Consider the following 18761-nt stretch of genomic DNA (forward strand, 5'->3'; position numbering starts at 1 on the left):
CAGATAAACAGCTACTGGATCATGAGGGCAGAACTCAAGAGATAAGTGATACCATAAGACAAAAGAATATTAGAATACTTGGGATCCCAGAAGAAGACGAAAGAGAGAGAGGGGCAGAAGGTATATTGGAGCAAATTATAACAGAAAACTTCCCTAATTTGGGGAAGGAAACAGGCATCAAAATCCAGGAGGCACAGAGAATCCCCCTCAAAATCAATAAAAATAGGTCAACACCCTGACATCTAATAGTAAAACTTACAAGTCTCAGAGACAAAGAGAAAATCTTGAAAGCAGCTCTGGAGAGGAGATCTGTAACCTACAATGGTAGAAACATTAGATTGGCAACAGACCTATCCACAGAGACCTGGAAGGCCAGAAAGGACTGGCAGGATATATTCAGAGCACTAAATGAGAAAAATATGCAGCCAAGAATACTATATCCAGCTAGGCTGTCATTGAAAATAGAAGGAGAGATAAAAAGCTTCCAGGACAAACAAGAACTAAAGGAAATTGCAAACATGAAACCAGCCCTACAACAAATATTGAAAGGGGTCCTCTAAGCAAAAAGAGAGCCTAAAAGTAACATAGACCAGAAAGGATCATAGACAATATACAGTAACAGTCACCTTATAGGCAATGCAATGGCACTAAATTCATATCTTTCAATAGTTACCCTGAATGTAAATGGGCTAAACACCCCAATCAAAAGACACAGGGTATCAGATTGGATAAAAAAAACAAGACCCATCGATATGCTGTCTGCAAGAGACTCATTTTAGACCCAAAGACACCTCCTGATTGAAAGTGAGGGGGTGGAAAACAATTTACCATGCTAATGGACACCAAAAGAAAGCTGGGGTGGCAATCCTTATATCAGACAAATTAGAATTTAAACCAAAGACTCTAATAAGAGATGAAGAAGGACACTATATCATGCTTAAGGGGTCGATCCAACAAGAAGATCTAACAATTGTAAATATCTATGCCCCTAACATGGGAGCAGCCAATTATATAAGCCAATTAATAACAAAAGCAAAGAAACACATTGATAACAATACAATAATAGTGGGGAACTTTAACACTCCCTCACTGAAATGGACAGATCATCTAAGCAAAAAATCAACAAGGAAAAAAAGACTTTAAAGGACACACTGGACCAAATGGACTTCACAGACATATTCAGAACATTCCATCCCAAAGCAACAAAATGCACATTCTTCTCTAGTGCCCATGGAACATTCTCCAGAATAGATCACATCCTAGGTCACAAATCAGGTCTCAACCAGTACCAAAAGATTGGGATCATTCCCTGCATATTTTTGGACCACAGTGCTTTGAAACTAGAACTCAATCACAAGAGGAAAGTCGGAAAGAACTCAAATACATGGAGGCTAAAGAGCATCCTACTAAAGAATGAATGGGTCAACCAGGAAATTTAAGAAGAATTTAAAAAATTCATGGAAACACATGAAAATGAAAACACAACTGTTTAAAATCTTTGGGATACAGCAAAGGCAGTCCTAAGAGGAAAGATATAGCAATATGAGCCTTTCTTAAGAAACAGGAAAGTTCTCAAATACACAACCTAACCCTACACCTAAAGGAGCTGGAGAAAGAACAGCAAATAAAGCCTAAACTCAGCAGGAGAAGAGAAATAATAAAGATCAGAGCAGAAATCAATGAAATAGAAACCAAAAAAACACTAGAACAGATCAACGAAACTAGGAGCTGGTTCTTTGAAAGAATTAACAAGATTGATAAACCCCTGGCCAGACTTATCAAAAAGAAAAGAGAAATGACCCAAATCAACAAAATCATGAACGAAAGAGGAGAGATCACAACCAACACCAAAGAAATACAAACAATTATAAGAACATATTATGAGCAACTCTATGCCAGCAAATTAGATAACCTGGAAGAAATGGATGCATTCCTAGAGATGAATCAACTACCAAAACTGAACCAGGAAAAAATAGAAAACCTGAACAGACCTATAACCACTAAGGAAATTGAAGCAGTCATCAAAAATCTCCCAAAACACAAAAGCCCAGGGCCAGATGGCTTCCCAGGGGAATTCTACCAAACATTTAAAGAAGAATTAATGCCTGTTCTTCTGAAACTGTTCCAAAAAATAGAAATGGAAGGAAAACTTCCAAACTCGTTTTATGAGGCCACCATTACCTTGATCCCCAAACCAGACAAAGACCCCATCAAAAAGATGAATTACAGACCAATATCCTTGATGAACATGGACGCAAAAATTCTCACCAAAATACTAGCCAATAGGATGCAACAGTACATTAAAAGGATCATTCACCATGACCAAGTGGGATTTATCCCTGGGCTGCCAGGTTGGTTCAACATCCACAAATCAATCAATGTGATACATTAATAAAAGAAAGAACAAGAACCATATGATACTCTCAGTAGATGCAGAAAAAGGATTTGACAAAGTACAGCATCTTTTCTTCATCAAAAAAACTCTTCAGAGTATAGGGATAGAGGGTACATACCTCAATATAATAAAAGCCATCTATGAAAAATCCACAGCGAATATCATTCTCAATGGGCAAAACCTGAGAGCTTTCCCCCTAAGGTCAGGAACATGGCAGGGATTTCCACTATCACCACTGCTATTCAACATAGTACTAGAAGTCGTAGCCACAGCAATCAGACAACAAAAAGAAATCAAAGGCATCCAAATCGGCAAAGAAGAAGTCAAACTCTCACTCTTTGCTGATGACATGATACTTTATGTGGAAAACTCAGAAGACTCCACCCCAAAACTGCTAGAACTCATACAGGAATTCAGTAAAGTGGCAGGATAGAAAATCAATGCACAGAAATCAGTGGCATTCCTATACACCAGCAACAAGACAGAAGAAAGAGAAATTAAGGAGTCAATCCCATTTACAACTGCACCCAAAACCATAAGATACCTAGGAATAAATCTAACCAAAGAGACAAAGAATCTGAACTTAGAAAACTATAAAATACTCATGAAAGAAACTGAGGAAGACACAAAGAAATGGAAAAACTATCCATGCTCATGGATTGGAAGAACAAATATTGTGAAGATGTCAATGCTACCTAGAGCAATATACACATTCAATGCAATCCCTATCAACTTTTTTTCAAAGAAATGGAACAAATAATCCTAAAATTTGTATGGAACCAGAAAAGACCCCGCATAGCCAGAGGAATGTTGAAAAAGAAAAGCAAAGCTGGTGGCATCACAATTCCAGACTTCAAGCTCTATTACAAAGCTGTCATCATCAAGACAGTATGGTACTGGCACAAAAACAGACACATAGATCAATGGAACAGAATAGAGAGCCCAGAAATGGACCCTCAACTCTATGGTCAACTAATCTTTGACAAAGCAGGAAAGAATGTCCAATGGAAAAAAGAGTCTCTTCAACAAATGGCGTTGGGAAAATTGGGCAGCCACATGCAGAAGAATGAAACTGGACCATTTCCTTACACCACACACGAAAATAGACTCAAAATAGTTGAAAGACCTAAATGTGAGACAGGAGTCCATCAAAATCTTAAAGGAGAACACAGGCAGCAACCTCTTCAATCTCAGCCACAGCAACTTCTTCCTAGAAACATTGCCAAAAGCAAGGGAAGCAAGGGCAAAACTACTGGGACTTCATCAAGATAAAAAGCTTTTGCACAGCCAAAGAAACAGTTAACAAAACCAAAAGACAACTGACAGAATGGGAGAAGGTATCTGCAAATGACATATCAGATAAAGGGCTAGTATCCAAAATCTATAAAGAACTTATTAAACTCAACACCCAAAGAACAAGTGATCCAATCAAGAAATGGGCAGAAGACATGAACAGACATTTTTCCAAAGAAGACATCCAAACGGCCAACAGACACATGAAAAAGTGCTCAGCATCGCTCGGCATCAGGGAAATCCAAATCAAAACCTCAATGAGATACCACCTCACACCAGTCAGAATGGCTAAAATTAACAAGTCAGGAAACGACAGATGTTGGCCAGGATGCAGAGAAAGGGGAACCCTCCTACACTGTTGGTGGGAATGCAAGCTGGTGCAGCCACTCTGGAAAACAGTATGGAGGTTCCTCAAAAAGTTGAAAATAGAGCTACCCTATGACCCAGCAATTGCACTATTGGGTATTTACCCCAAAGATACAAATGTAGGGATCCGAAGGGGTACATGCACCCCAATGTTTATAGCAGCAATGTCCACAATAACCAAACTATGGAAAGAACCAAGATGTCCATCGACAGGTGAATGGATAAAGAAGAGGTGGTATATATATACAATGGAATATTATGCAGCCATCAAAAGGAATGAGATCTTGCCTTTTGCAATGACGTGGATGGAACTGGAGGGTATTATGCTGAGCAAAATAAGTCAATCAGAGAAAGACATGACATGTATCATATGACCTCTCTGATATGAGGAATTCTTAATCTCAGGAAACAAAGTGATAGTTACTAGAGTGGTGGGGGGTGGGAGGGATGGGGTGGATGGGTGATAGACACTGGGGAGGGTATGGGCTATGGTGAATGCTGTGAATTGTGTAAGACTGTTGAATCACAGACCTGTACCTCTGAAACAAATAATACATTATATGTTAAAAAAAAAAAAAGAAGAAGAAGATAGCAGGAAGGGAAAAATGAAGGGGGGGGAAACTGGAGGGGGAGATGAACCATGAGAGACTATGGACTCTGAGAAACAAACTGAGGGTTCTAGCGGGGAGGCAGTGGGGGGATGGGTTAGCCTGGTGATGGGTATTAAAGAGGGCATGTTTTGCATGGAGCACTGGGTGTTATACGCAAACAATGAATCATGGAACACTACATCAAATACTAATGATGTAATGTATGGTGATTAACATAATAAAAAAATGATAATGCCTTGTCCATGGTCAGTGCCAATAAATCATATACTTATATTCATCATGTTGAAAAGAGAGCCAAATACTTTCTTTCCTTATATAGTGAAAACCAGTTAATCAGAGCTTTACCAAGATTCCATATTTTAAAAAATATATATATCAATTCATATTCTACATACAACTAATATTTAGGAATTAGAGCAGAGCTCTCTGCTTAGGGTCTCATAATGCTGAAATCAATATGTCAATCAGGCTGCGGTTCCCTTCTAGTGCTTGACATCTCCTTCCAAACTCACATGGTTTTTGCCAAAATTCCCTTCTTTGTGGCTGTAGAAATGAGGTTCTTGGCTGCAAGATGGAAGGTACTGTCAGTTTCTAGAGGTTTCTTAGTTTCTTACCTAGGTACCTATAGAACCTTCCCCAGGCACTCTCACAGTATGGCAGCTTACTTCTTCATGGATTATCACTTTTTATTTCTAATCTCTCTTGAGTGAAAGCCTACACTCTATTTTAAGGATTCCTTTGATTAGGTTAACCTCACTCAAAACAATCTCCCTTTTGATTAACTCAAAATCAACTGAAAAAAAAAAAAAAAACAACCCTTTAATTGTACCTGCAAGACCAATTCACCTTTACTAAAGAACATAAAAAAATTATAAAAAGGTTATTCTGTCTTAAACACCTGTCCTGGGGCACCTGAGTGGCTCAGTCGTTAAGCGTCTGCCTTCGGCTCAGGTCATGATCCCGGGGTCCTGGGATCAAGCCCCGCATTGGGCTCCCTGCTCAGTGGGGAGTCTGCTTCTCCCTCTCCCACTCCCCCTGCTTGTGTTCCCTCTCTCGCTGTGTCTCTCTCTGTCAAATAAATAAACAAAATCTTTAAAAAATCAGTAAATATTTCTGAAGGATCCTTTAGCAATTCTTATTATTCATTTGTGTTATTTATTTCTTATTTCTGTTACTTCTCATTTACTTTTTCTGTTATGATGTCTTTCTTATATTTTTTTTATTTTATGCAATTAAGTTTATAAATTTGTCTTTAAGCACAGTGCTGGCTGCTTTACATATGCTTTGATATTTCATTATCATTTAGTTTCAAGTAATTTCTAATTCCCATTGTGATTTCTTATTGATCCATGTGTAAGTTAGAGATGCATCTTTTCATTTCCAAACAGGGGGTTTTTCCTTCCTCTTTTTATTTTTTATTTTATCTGATCACTGTGATCAGTAAACAGTTTCTATGATTCCAACCATGTAAAATATATTAAAACATGCCTCAGATACCAGTATGTAGTTAACTTTTTGTAAACGTTGTATTCATTTTTGAAAAGAATGTATATTCTGCTTAAGTTGTGATCTCTATATGGCAATCATATATATGCCAATCAAGTCAAATTTGTTAACTATTCTATTGAACTATTTTTTTATTCTGAATGACTTTGGTCCTGTTTTGTTTTGTTTTTTCTATCCATAACCAAAAGATGTTCCACAATGGATGTGGATTTGTCTTTTTTCTGTTTTTTTTAACCTCTTTTTCTGCTTTTTGTTTGTTTTAGTTCTGTCAATTTTTGCTTTAATTGTTTTGAGGCTCTTATTATGCCCATATTGTGCCATCTATAACCCAAGTAGAGAGGACTCAGAAGAAATCAAACCAGCCACCACCTTTATCTCCAACTTCTACATTACAGGATCATGATAAAGTAAGTTTCTGTTGTTTAAGCCACCCAGTTTGTGATATTTTGTTTGGCAGCTTTAGGGCACTAAAACAAGGCCAACTTTAATTATTTTATTTAGACTCCCTATGTGTCTGTGTTGTTTGTTCTTTCTTTTGGTTTTCATTCAAATGATTCTTCTTGAATGCCTTTTTTTCTTGTCACTTCAAACATTTTTTATATATTTACTAAAAGCAGGTACTTCACACTGGTTTTTGACTTATCTATCTTGTGAATCTATAAAATATAAAATTTTACTAAAACAAAATGATTAATTTCTTTCTATGAAAACACTGACAATGATAAATATATCACTTAAGAGCACATTGATTTTAGAAATGTTAGCATGTGAAAATATCCAAAAATTAATACCTGTGTACCAACCATCTTATTTATGATAAAATAATTCCCTAAATTATTGAAACTCATGTATATTTTTCCAATGATATATCCCTACTTTATGCCACAGACATCTTGTTTATTTCTCATCTTGCCAAATTTGTACCCTAAATAACTTGTTTGGTGTTAATTGCAGAACTGTTCTGTAAATTAAATTATAGCACATGTTTTTCTGTGACTTGATTTTTTTAACTCAGTAAGACTGATCCATATCAACGTTCTTAGCTACAACTGTTGTATAGTATCCCATTGTGTGTGTGTGTGTGTGTGTATTGTATGCTATAATTTATCAGTCCTCTCACTGATGGGCATTTGAGGCTACTTCCAGTGTTTTGCTCTTATAAATTATTTTACTACAAATATTCTCATAGTTGTTTCCCTGGGACATATATGTGTGAGAGCTTCACCAGGGTACATACCTACAAGTAAAATTATCAAATATAGATGGAAACTTTTCTTATTCTGATTATTAGCAAATGCTCTATCTCTCCTCCCTCCCTTGACTATCCTGAGGGAACATGAATTCTGGTTCCTGTTTAATCTATGGAATGGACTTAACATCTACATTCAAGGACTTTGGGGGAAAATAGAGGAAGAGAAGAGGGAAATGGTGGGGTTTTTAGGCCATGGATTGTGACTTTTAGCCATAGTCTTGGGAAACCCAAGGGGGACAGGCCAAGGCAAGGTGAACCCCCCACTAGTTTTGTTAAACATAGGTGTGTGGTTGGGGTGTGCTGATTGGAGACAAGAGTCTCAGGCTGCAGTATAGTTCATGTCACAGATTCCACCGGAAAGTCACTACTATCTTGTGAAACATGTAAATTCAAAAAGAAGATCAAGTTTCATTCTGAGAAAATGTGGTTTTATTTATTTTTTTAAAGCTGCTAAACTGGAAACAACTTGGTCCCCATCCTCTGAGTTTTTAATTTATTTTATTATTATTATTTTTTTATTATTATTATTTTTTTTGTAGACTTCAAAACATACTGTTTCCTTGGTCTCTGATATGGTACCAGTGACCTCAAGGCCCCATCATCTGCTGACTGCATGATGGCCTCCATACTGCTCTCCTCTAGTTGTTTTTTTTTTTTTTTTAAGATTTTTATTTATTTATTGAGAGAGAGAGAATGATAGAGAGAGAGCATGAGAGGGTGGAGGGTCAGAGGGAGAAGCAGACTCCCTGCTGAGCAGGGAGCCTGATGCGGGACTCGATCCTGGGACTCCAGGATCATGACCTGAGCCGAAGGCAGTTGCTTAACCAACTGAGCCACCCAGGCGCCCAGCTCTCCTCCACTTTTAAACATGATGCCCACTTCTGTATCAGTTGCAGAACAGTGGATTTTGAGATTCTTTAATAAAGAGTGAATTCGCTGGATCCTATCTTATGGGACTTGGGACTGGTATTTGCATGGTAGAACTGGCTTTGAAGTCCCGTAAGAAAGATTCAGTCCCTCCGGATCTGTTACATTTAGGACCTGGGGCCATGTTTATGTAATATGCCAGGTTTTGATTTTCAACAATTAGCCAATCCTCCTGGATTTTTTTGTAAATTTCAAAACCTGTGACTATTTTTTTGTTCAATAAGATGGGTTTTGAAGCTCTTAAAGAAAGAGTCAGTTGCTTTGGGATTCTTAACTAGTTGTAGGTTGGTTTCTCATCAAAGTTTGAAATCATCTAGACTTCCTTTGCAGTGGGTTATGGTTGGTGTTTTTGTGGGGGAAAGAGCTGCATCCTTTGGCCACTGGGCTTCTTTGGCCTTTCCTTTTGTTCACCCTTAATAGTAATAGTTCCTTGGTGGGCTAAGAACCAGCAAAATTGACATCAGAGTAGACTTGTCCTCCCAACCTATAGTGATGAACATGTCTTCTAGTGAGAGTTCTTTCCTTTTCCTTCTTCCCCTCTATGCTTCAGCATGAGGTTGGGAGATTCTGAATTCCATCCTGTTCATTTATGTAGCTTTCACCCTGCAAGGTTGAGACAAAGGGTCTCACTGCTGGACTGTTAGGCTGTTTCTGCAATAAGCTTTCTGGTAGTCTCTGCTCCTGCAATCACCACAGGCATGCTATCTCTGCGGAGAGACTGGAGCATCTGCTGGCATTCCGGAACTATCCTCTGTCCTACTAATGCTGTGCTTATCTGTCTTGAGTCTGCAGACTTGGTTGCTGGCACGTCCACATTGCCTACTGCGTGCTACCCCTGCCTCCCCCTCGTCAAGTACTGTAGGAGTCATGGTTAAGAAAGAGTGTGCTTTCATGAATGCAGGATGTGTGGCAGGTGTATTAGATTCCCTCCCCACCAGCATAACCAGAAGAGGAGGCCCCAAACAGGAACTGTGCCAAGACTCCTGATGCTTACCTGATCTTAATGGTTTTCTCCATAGGGCTTCATGGTGCCTTCTTATCCTCTGCCTCGAACACAGGTGTATCCATTATGACCCCAGCTGGGGTGGTCTGCAGGGATGTAACCCCCCACTGGTGGACTCAGTAAGTACACAATTTAGTCTCAATAAATGAAAAAATCTTCTTTGCTTTGGAAAGGGGACACAATTGAAGGTAAAAAGAACTGCTGGTGGTAAGCATTAGAGCTGTTTTTATGACCATGCATGAATGGAGATTTCTACAAACTTGAAGAGAAGCATCCCGGTTAGTTCTAAGGCCATTGTAGGGTTTGGCATTTTCCCTGGGTAGCTGGACCACAGTAGACATACTCTTCACAGTTTGTAACTCTTCACACCAACAGCATGACATCAGATAGTGCCAGGTTGGGGCTAGTGGATGCTCACAGTCACCACTTGAACTTGGGCAAGTTGAAGTTTGGGCACATTGATCACTTCCCTTCTTTGCTAATTTGCATAAAGTTGGTCTCAAACATTAGTGCATAATTAAATATAGTACAATCTCCCTTGCACAACTGCAGTAATTTCCCCATGGAGATGTTGAGTATGCTCCCTGCAAACTCTGTGTCTTATAACGTGAGAACAGGGATTGGCTGTGGCTCTCTTGTCAGGACAGCACATCGCATAGGTCATTCCATGTTCTTTTCATTTTGCTGGCAGGTGGGAAAGCAGCTAGCATCTGCAGATTCCCTTCCTGCTTTTAGGTCCCTCAGAGGGAAGATCTATGTGTGCACTGGTTACCAACCACTCAGTCGTTTGTCCCAGCTGGGCACCAGGACCCAAACCATGCCCACCTGGTGTGTGAAGATGTGAAGATGTGGGAGCATGTTCTAGGAGAGTTCCCCCACAAATCCTGACACCTTGTTCATTGGCCTTCTCTTTTGTGATCCAACAATGACATTTCTCCCTGTGGAGTCTCTACCTCCACCTAAACCAGCCCAACAGAGCCTCTTTTAAACTTCCCCTGCCCATTGTGATTGGTCACCACCACACATTACTTTGTCTTCCTCCCTGCAGTGAAATCCTCAGGGCAGGGACACCGCCCTCCCCATTAAAGGTGGCAATAGTATACAGCAGAGACCTGACTGAGGAATGACCCTGTTTTTTGGTTTTTGCTTTTCTTCTTTTACATTTTTTTCATTATTATCGTTAAATGTTGGACACTATTTGAAAGTATGTAGAGATAATTCAAGGCTCTGGATGTTGTTATAATCCCTAGAGATGATTCAACTTTACTTCTGACAGGCGGTCAGGCTAAGAGACTGGCATTCTAGGATCACCTTAATTCTCTTAACTTCAGTCCTTGCAAGTGGTATTCTATGGCTTCTTCCATTAACCCCCACTGCATGATCCCAAACCAAAGTGTATCAGACTCTTTCTAGCCTTGGTGGCCCTGAGCATCAGTTTTGTCTGCCTCTTCTTGTATGACTACCAATAGAACTGCTCAGTTTTTCTGCCTTTTAGGCAACTTTTCCAAGATCAGAGAATGTCACAATGAGTGGAGTGTTCCCAGTCCTGATCTTATCTCACTGCACACAGCCTCCTCCTCCAGGATTTGGCCTTCTGAGTTACCACTACCATGATTTTCTTTGATGCCTTGAAGCACTTGTTTTATTTTTAATTATCTTAATGGTTCTCCTTAGAACTAATTCAGAAGTTTTGTTTGAATTAATCTAGTCCAGAATTGCTAAAAATAGAAGTATCCACACTGTCTTCTCCATCTTAGAAAAATTAGCTGATTAAATCATCCAGCAAATAAGTGGAAGAACAAATATTAGAGCTAAGATCTTCCTGAGCCCAATGCCTGTGTTCTCGACCATGCTACTAAAGGAGAAAGGTGAAGGATCCAGGAACATGTGAAGGGATGTAATCGAGCACTGGACAAAGTTGCAGTCCCATAGATTTCCTTAAAACGCAACATTAAAAACAACTTTACTACAAAGCAAGCTATAACTTCATTATGGCATGAATAGTGATAGCTTTGTAGAAGCTAGCATTCCACGGCTGCGGTATCTATGATGATAGGGAACAAATTGCTATTGTTGAGAGTTACACGGAGATTGTGATTCCACACAAATTCAATTTAACCAACACCCTTCCAGCTGGGCATTAAAATAGAAAGATGCTCAGGACAATGGAGAAAAAAATGAGACTGGTCTAAAGCTAATGTTCATCATGACAAAATATTCAAACTCGAATCCTTCTCATCTTCAAAATATTGGTAAAGTGGGTGTGGAAAAAAAATCTAATAAACTATTAAAAAAATTGGACTGGCTAATACTTTAAGCAAATCAAATGAGCAGTCAAGTAATGAAAGTCTTCTCTAACGTTAAGGGACCCGGTTGGCTTTACATAAATGAAAGAGGAATTTCACGATGAAAGATAGGGTCCAGGGGTAATGTGCACTGCTATCAAATATTTTATTGAATTAATGCAAATTGAAGTCCTTTTGAGATACCAAAGGGGAGAAATTGATAAATAAATATTTGCCAGAAAGAAAAGCATTGGATCCAAGGAGGAAAGTGATACATTTAGTTTTCCAAAACTATTCTAAACATGGAAAACTGAAAAAGGTAAGTTCAAAGTATAAGAAAGAAAGGACTTGGCACCATCCATTAAGCTTCTGTCAAAGCCATGCTGTTCAGAAAATCAACCTAATAGCTCGACATGTTTTTAAATACTAGTTAAAAAAATTATAGAGCATAATATCTTAAGTTTCTGGTTAAATATAAACTGAATGGATGTAAAATTGTACTCAAACAAGATTCTTCTATGAAGAACAGAGAGCCCTTGCTTTCTGTGATCCAGAAGAATGAAAAAAAAATCTTCAAAAGAATTTGCAAAATGAAACCATCAGTAAAGCATTTTTCATACATTTGTTGTGGTATTTACTTGGCATTTTAAACATTTTCTCTTGGTGTGACACATCCATTTTGCACATATGGGTTATTTTATTATTAACACATAATGGAATAGTTAGGCAATAACATTTCATGCATAAGCATGTGAAAATTAATCTAGCCTTTCAAATAAATCTATACTTGTTCCATAAATTCTTCTTCTGCTTTCTAATTCCCAGACCTGTACTTTATGTTGAGTTCAAATTCCTTTTCACTGTATTTTTACATACTGCAAATAAAAGTAAAATTACTCTATTTCTTCCAAGATAGAAAAATCTATTTTGTCTATTGGGCTATTCTTAGGCAAAAACATATTCATTTATTTAAATTATTTTTTTAAAATCAATGGTCTTGAAAATAACATAAAGAGACACGTTCATTCTCTAAGTACCACAAATGGCCTTATCAATTTTTATTCACTTAGCCAGCAATGTCTGCATCATTAGGATTTGGATGATACCAAAAGTTAGCATTTGTCAAAAAGAAAATGTCTTCCACATTTTTGCCATATTACTAGAAAGGTCTGCTATTGTTTCTCCTTTTCACTAACGTTCTGTCTTTAGAAGACTGGCATTTGAAAATACTAAGAGACAGAGAACAAAGTCAATTGAGTCAGCCATTAAGCCATTCATACATTAGCAAGCAAAGTTTCTCAGATTAACTACTATATTTAAAAAGAAGATTCAGAGAATGAGGCTGGGGACATGCAAGTTGTAACTGTCATGCAGTGGAATGACTGGGTCCATATTTGGAAAGGTAAACTTGGAACTGTTACTCTTTTGCTTAAATCTTTAAGCATCTGGAAATTTACTAAGTTCAAGTTCTTTAACGTGGCATAGAGACCCTCCAACATATGGTTCACCCCTATTGCTTCCTCCGTCAGTCTATATATCATTGCTCAGTGACTTGGATTTGACACTTCAATAATATTCCCTTTGTTGTCTCCTTCATGGCCATACTGCTCCATGCCTCCACCTTTGCTCCATTCTCTGCTTGAAGAATTCTTCAGGAAAATGTGATTGTCTTTTCCATACAAGATTAGATGCCCCTTTCTATATTTCCATAGTTTTTAATGAATATTTATGCCATGGCAATTACTATATTTTATTATCACTTATGTACATGGTTTCCTCCTCACAAACTATGAGAAAGGGGACTTTCTTTTTCTACTTTGTATCCACTAGAGGGATATTTTATGACTGGAAAAAGATGGCATTCTAGTCTGGTGTAAAAAATAAGCAAAAATCAAAGACAGGGGTGAGGGGAAAGATTTCTTAATTGGAAAACAAGGGAGTGTCTAATCCTATTTTTTTTCAAAATATATATTTAATCCTATACCTTGCTTGCCAAGACCATACTACTCATTTGTAAGAGAGACAAAATCCTGCCCTTATGAAGCTCCAATTCTAATAGGAAACACTAGTAAATAAGTGAGACTGAACTAATAGACAGCCAGAGGGGTTAGGTATTAAGCTGAGTAATGGGCAATCATTTTGTTGCTGTTACTCTGGAAAGGATGTGTCGAAGTGAAACCGATATTTGAGCTAAGGTAGTCCAATGCAATAGATTATGAAGCAGAGAGAGTTCAGGTGATCAAGTATGAGCTTATTTAATGTGTTAAGAATGTAGCAAAGAGAAAAATCTAAAATCCTATTTTTGAGAAAGAACGTTTCCTGTATCCATAAACAACTTTGAGGAGAATTGAAAGAGGGCTCTGGGGGACGGGACACTTTTATAAGAGAAATAAAAACTGAAAAAGGAATTTTCAAAATGGAAATGAAGAATAGTCAGAGAAGGAAAGTAAATCTATGGCGAATTAGTTGTATTAATGGCCCCAGTATTTTTCTGTCTCTCTATGTCTTTTGGTGATGTCCTCCCACTCTGACTCTGGGCTTGGCCATAAGACTTATTTTGGTGAGCGAGATAATAACAAATTTGACACAAGCAGAAACCTGAATAAGTGCTGTGTGTTTCCACATCTTCTTTCCCTCCTTGGCCAAGCCTGCTTGCAGTGGAATCAAACCAGCTCAGATATCCCTGTCGTGGTCCAACATATGGGAGGACCCAAACAAGATCAACAAAGCCTTCTAGTCCACATGCAGCTCACTGCCAGAGTATGAGTGAGACCCCAGATCAACAGAAACAGCCAGCCAACCTCTATATATTTGTTAATAAAAGAAATGCTTTTTACTGTATGTCAATGAGGTTTTATAGCTGTTTGATACATTATTTTGGCTATCAATTCTTTGTGCGAGCATCATGGATGCCAAAGGAGATACTTTCGGTAAAGGCACATATTATGGGTTGAATTGTGTTCACCAAAAGATGTATCTAAATTCTAATCCTAGTAACTGTGAATGTGACTTTATTTGGAAATAGGGTCTTTGCAGATGTAATGAAGGTAAGATGAGATCCTTAGGGTGGGCCTTATTCCAATATGACTGCTGTCTTTGTAGGAAACAGAGTTGAGGCCCGGGTTAGAGCATCATATGAACACTGAGGCAGAGTTTGAGTTATGCATCTATAAACCCAGGTGTAGGAAGAATTGCCAACAACCACCAGAAGCTAGAAGACAAGACTGGGAAAGAGTCTCCCTCAACCTCCAGTAGGGACCAATCCTACCAACACTCTGATTTCAGACTTCTGGCCCCTGGAACAATAGGGAGAGAATAAGTTTCTGTTGTTTTGTGTTAAGCTACCCAATTTGTGGTAACTTGTTACAGCAGCCCCAGAAAACTAATACAGTGTATGACCAAGGATCAATAGCTTCAGAAAACCAGGCTTTATTGAGAGAAACCTAAAACATAGGCATAATACTTAGCTAAAGCCTAGGAATTCCTACATATTGCTCCAAAGGCGGGGGGATATATATATTGTTATACCTGACATTAGTAAGAAAAACTGTGATCCCTATAACTGAGAACATGTAGGTATCATTTCTTCTATAAAATTCAAAACCTGTTGAGAAATGGGGTACAACCAGAAATTTCCACTCATAGTTTCCCCTTATTTATCTTTACAAATCCATCTTTCTTATCTTACTTTCCTCCATTCTATGAAGTTCTTTTCCTCCTAGGTAGAAATCCTTTTGCAAAGTCTGAGCTAGAAACCACGTTTAAGTTCCCATATCATTCTGTGCACTCATAACATTGGTAATTTTGTAACTGACTTTTTTTCCCTATTTTCTGCCATTGAGCTCTAAATTCTGGGAATTCAGCACTATGTATGTATTCAGCTCTTAGTTCAGGGCCTTAGACAGGTGCTCAATAAAAATTTGTTAAGTGAATTATATTATTCATTTACTAACAGAGCTTTCCTTGAGAAGACTCTAGTCCTGAACTTGTGTTCTTCTTTCCTAGTTTATCATCAACCTATTAGATTCTATGTATGACAGGAGGCAACCCTTGAATATTTTAATCACTAAAATAACCTTACCTTGTTTTTACCTTTGACAGTTATTTTACTATTTGAACAGCTCATAGGCAATCTTTTGTCAAAGATAGGCACACATGAATACATAGCATCGTGATTAAAAGAAATGTTTTGGAATGAGACATATCTAGTTTCAATCTTTAGCTGGGTGACATATAAACTGAGTGAACATTTACATGAATTCTTAATCTCATTTTCCTCATACATTTGAATTAATAATGCATCAAGCATAGACTTGTCCTAAGAATCAAATAAGAACATATGCAGAGTTATTAAAACATATGACCTTGAATGCGAAACTAAAGGTTTTGAAAAAAAAATTACGTGTGAATTCTATTGTATTAGTTTCCTAAGGCTTCCATAACAAAATACCAAGTCTGAGATTAAGGTGTCAGCAGGCTTAACTTCTTCTGAGGCCACTGTCCTTGTTTTGTAGGTGGTTGTCTTCCTTTCCTCTTCTTCTTTTTTTTTTTTTTTTTAAAGATTTTTTATTTATTTATTTGAGAGAGAGAGAATGAGAGAGAGCAAGCACATGAGAGGGGGAGGGTCAGAGGGAGAAGCAGACTCCCTGCCGAGCAGGGAGCCCGATGCGGGACTCGATCCAGGGGCTCCAGGATCATGACCTGAGCCGAAGGCAGTCGCTTAACCAACTGAGCCACCCAGGCGCCCTTCCTTTCCTCTTCTTATAATGACACCAATCATAGTGGATTAGGGCCCACCTTCATGACCTCATTTTACCTTAATTACCTTTATAAAGGCCCTGCCTGAAAATACAGTCACATTCTGAGGGTTAAGACATCAATATATGAATTCGGGGAGGGGGGGGCAAATTTCAGCCCATAACACCCTTTCCAGTTTCATGTTGTCAGATCAAAACAGTGTTTTTTTATGTTCCATATCGTGCTTAGTTCATTATCCTAAATTCTAGTTTCACATGTAAAATTAGAGGTGTTTAGCTTTTACTACTTATTTATTTATTTTTGGTGTTTACCTTTTAATATATCATTACATCAGAAAATGACTGATAGGGAACATGACCTTTATTTTTTTTTAAAACAAAATTCTACTCTAATCTTCCACTTTAAAATGGATTTTGACAACAAGTTACATAACAGTTGTTACAATATTATCACAATACTTTATATGTCCCTACGGATATGGAGTCTTTCTCTTTCTTTTCTATTTCCATCACATTTTATTTATGCTCTTCAATACTGTGTGCTGGCACAGTACCCATTAAGACAACTTGTGTCCCTATGGGCCACCTGCCTATTCAGTTCTGTAGAATTTTTCTCCCTGCTTCCCCTAGGACATTGCAAAGAATATGTTTATTTTTGACAGCACTAGGTGCATGTATGAATTGTGAATGTCACTAAATCTGCTCCATTTCAACATTTTTAAACCTAAATATACTACCATCTATTCCTAGTTAAACAAAGTTCATAATGGTGATTGCTGGCAAAGTATTGTTAACTAAAGTATAGTTGTAATAAAATCAGGACCTGGTGTTTCATCCCAGGATATTGGATGGCATCACAATGGGGAGTCTATAGCAATTTCCTGTGTTACAGTGAGAGATTGAATTGCCAAATCCAGCCATGTAAATTCAATCAACTAAAATGCTTTGAACACCTACTGTGCTCTGGTTTTCAACTGCAAGGTAAGGGTCACAGGGGAGAGTGACTCAAAGACAATCCTGTCCTATCACATAAGAAAGCCTATGCCCAACACATGATGGGTCAATAGCATATTGCCATATTCTCCTGACAACTGTCATCAGTATGTCAATAGTTGTCACATGGGAAATTATCTTCGTCTAGACAATAGTAAAAATTTGTGTATAGATTTTTTTGCCTTACGTAAAATTATAGCTTTTACTAAAATAAATTTTCCATCTTTGAAATTTAATTTGTACACATAATATAAAAGTCTTCACAAGTTGAAAACATGGATTCAAATTTAACGAAGCTTAAAATTTGTTTCGTGGTTATTGGTTGTTTTCATATTGACTATTTTCTTGGATATTCAGTGTCACCCAGTGAAGAAGCATCACAATTATTTTACTGATAAGATCATTGAAGCTCCATTTACCTAACTTTCCTCATTTTAACACCTTTATTCCCTAAAGAATAAAATAAATGGTGTTGGGAAAATAGGCAATCTATTTGGGGGGGGGGGATTAAACTGGCTTCCTATTCTGCCTTTCTTATGCAGTAGTCAATTTTCTATAACCAGAAATTTGCATGTAAAAATGAAGCTATAAATAGGAAAGAATAGATCATTTTTTCTTTAATAATAGTTCATTAAGATAAGACTTTCTAAGCAGGAACAAATGCCTAAATGCTCCCAAAGAATGTAGCCGATTGAATTATATAAATGTTTATAGTTTTTGTGTGCTTATAAAAAAGTTCCCTTCAAAATACCAAAAGGCAATTAACGAAGTCATTTAATTAACTAACTAACTGATTCTAAACTCAGGTTGCATTTGAGACATAAAAATATAATTTTCTTAATATGAAAATAGTTTTCAAATAAAAAATGAAACATCCAAGGAATATATGCAAGAAAACATACTTAAAAAAAAAAAAAAATGAGGACAGGGCACCTGGGTGCCTCAGTCAGTTAAGCATCGCCTTTGGCTCAGGTCATGATCCCAGGATCCTGTGATTCAGCCCCATGTAGGGCTCCCTGCCCAGTGGGGAGCTTGTTTCTCCCCCTTCTTCTGCCCCTCCCCCTGCTCTCTCTCAAATAAATAAATAAAAAATCTGTAAAGAAAAAAAAGGAGAACAAAGAAAAGTCAAAGAAACAAATTTTCCAAAGCAAATGAAAAGATGCTCAACTCCTTCTCACAATAAAAACCAAAAATAAAAACATTTACAATTTTTTATACCTTTGTCAAAGTGTTTAAAAGTATGCAGGTAAACATATAAATTGGTATAACTTTTCAAGAGTTAGTTCAAGATCAGTATGTAAGAAAATCTAAAATACATGCTCCCTTTGGCTCAACATTCCCACTGTTAAGAATTTACTATAAACAGGTACACA

The sequence above is a fragment of the Phoca vitulina genome, unplaced genomic scaffold, assembly GCF_004348235.1.
Source record: "Phoca vitulina isolate PV1807 unplaced genomic scaffold, GSC_HSeal_1.0 scaffold7, whole genome shotgun sequence".
Classification (NCBI taxonomy): Eukaryota; Metazoa; Chordata; class Mammalia; order Carnivora; family Phocidae; genus Phoca; species Phoca vitulina.